General features: G+C 47.2%; 1 long non-coding RNA gene across 1 annotated transcript; it reads left to right on the forward strand.

Moving 5' to 3' along the window:
• Nucleotides 1-156: 156 nt before the first annotated feature.
• On the forward strand, nucleotides 157-1,939 carry LOC117152324. The gene is made up of 2 exons (XR_004462677.1): nucleotides 157-1,126; nucleotides 1,208-1,939. It is a non-coding gene; the product is annotated as an uncharacterized LOC117152324 (long non-coding RNA).
• The last annotated feature ends 550 nt before the right edge of the window (nucleotides 1,940-2,489 follow it).

Below are 2,489 nucleotides of genomic sequence, written 5' to 3' on the forward strand. Positions count from 1 at the left end.
GTTCTTGGATTCTTCGGTTAATATTTCATATTTTCACCGCTAGATGATTCTAGTTATTCTAACTATGTATACCGACTACTTATTCTTATATACGTAATATCAGAGGTAACATTAAATTTTTTTTGTATCTCGTACAATGTTCGGAAAACGCTACGTTGATAAAGAAGGTAAAGAGTCGTTTGAAACAAAAGCGGGGGGGAGTTAACGCGTTAGGACAATATGTATCGTTAACACGGCCGCTACATTTTCCCCTGGGATCAAGCGATAGCAGACTTCGATCGAAAAGTCATCGATCAAAGGTATCTTAATTCGTACAATAGCCGGTGATGTTGTAAAATTTGGACGCATGATCGATCGTTCCATAGCATGGTGGCAAGGAGCTGGTTAACTGAACGCAACGTCGTTCTATTCTATGAAAGTAGAAACGAATAAAATGAAATTTCGAAGATAGACGTGCAGTGACATATTGGAAAGGAAGGAACGTGGTTCTGCGGTTGTTCCAGTCCGCCGAATCGGCACGTGACAGCTGTCACCTTTGAAAATCACGGCTAAAAAAATTGTTTAATATATGAGCGCGGATCCGCGACGATTTACACTTGTTTTCAATTGAGACGCCCCGAACCGCGGCGAATTGCTGCGACGATTGGGGTGACTTTTAAATGGGAGTATAATTTTAGGGTGTGAGCATTCCCATTCGACTTTCTAAATGTATATATTCATTTAAGTGCGATGAGTTTCTGGCCACCCCCACTCTCGAGAATATACAACGTTCCTTTTCCGTTCGTAGCCCAACGTTTTCAACGAATATGGGAACTAACTGAATCAGAATTACACCGAAGACACTAGAAACTGGCCGCAGGACGACTTTTCGCTTTTCCCCGGATCTGTGTTTAACACTATGGGCTTGTAATTCGAGTTGGACAACGGTTAATCGGAGAGTCGATTAATTGGCGAAGGGCAGGCTACGATGTGCCCATGGCACATATGGCATGGGACGAGACGTTCCATGACTCGCCGGATTTTCAGACATTCGTTTGGAAACGTGAAAAATGTTTCGCTATCGCTCGAATTGGTCGAAAACTGTTCAGAGAGGAAGAAGAAACGGAAAAGGGAGAAGCGAGGAAAGGTAAGGATCGAATTGCTCGTATTTGCAGATACGTAAAATCGCGACTAACCTCGCGAAACGCGTGTATTTCCATGTCCATAGAATCCGAGGTACGACACGATACAAAAGAAGAATTCGATGGTGGAGAAAGATTGCGAGGACAAACAAGGGTAGAACGTACGGTTCGTAGAATCGTAGGGGCTGATATTTATCATTCTATTCCGATCGTCGTAATACTATCGCCGATAAATTCTCGCGGATGCGTGGAGATACTGTAACGCGATCGCCGATAAATTCATATTTCCGATTGATCGGAGAAACTGCACCAACAAATCGTAAAGCAATCGAGCACGCGATCATTTAGATACGCGGACTGGCATATGCGTGCGCGCACGTTGCTTCGGACTCGAGCATTCCGAACAATATCAACCAATTATCGGACGATTGTGTCGCGGTGCCAACTGTCAACGTCGATGGTCAACCGGTCGATCGGGGGAGGGTGTGACCATCGGTCACGATCGATGGACGCGGTCCATCACCCTTCGGTCCATCGTCCGATCGAATTGCGAACCTTTGTTTTCGCAAGGAAGATCGCGCCGGACAAGTGTCGAATGCTACTAATTTTATGCGTGTTTGCTTTACACCGAACATTCGTTGTTTGTGCAAGAGATGGGCAAGCCATCGGACGAATCGACTGGACGCTTTCGCGCGTACTCGTCGGTCCGGCCGGAATTATGAATATAAATATTTGTAGGCCGAAACGAGCGAAGCTCCTCTTGTAAAATTATCCCTACCAGTTTCGCTCGCGGTGGATGCAAGCGTGGATAGAAGCGTGTATAGAAGCGTGGATAGAATCGTGAAAAAATCACGCGGCAACCTCTTCGAATTGGACAGCGTAAGTGGAAGAAAGAGCGACCGCTAACGCGCTAAGTGACGGCGCGGTGCCCGTTCGCAGCAACACGAGCGTACACGAGCGACAAGATTCGCGACACGCGACTTCACGTGCACGAGTCGCGTGCAGCCCGGAAGCGACGGTGAAATACTTTGCTTCGATTTCGACAGCCTTTTCCTATCCACAGAGCGACGCGGAATATCGCGCTAGAACTCTGCCGGAGTATCGATCGAGCTTTTCGATCGCGAACCAACCGCGACGACGGTCTTTCGAATCAGTTCGAATCAGTACGAAGCATCGCCGAATTACGCCGAAAATTCGGATATTCGGATCTCGCTAGCCGAAGAAGAAAAAGAGGAATTTTCGCGTTTTCGGATCCGGCGAATAGTCGGCGGATCGGCAGCGGTCGTTCGGTTTCGATAAAAAGTCAACGACGCGACGCACGATTAGTCGGCTTGGTTCCCATAGAGCCAGCGATAATCGTAGGAGCGC

This window comes from Bombus impatiens, unplaced genomic scaffold, assembly GCF_000188095.3.
Source record: "Bombus impatiens unplaced genomic scaffold, BIMP_2.2 scf_1096, whole genome shotgun sequence".
In the NCBI taxonomy this organism is placed as follows: Eukaryota; Metazoa; Arthropoda; class Insecta; order Hymenoptera; family Apidae; genus Bombus; species Bombus impatiens.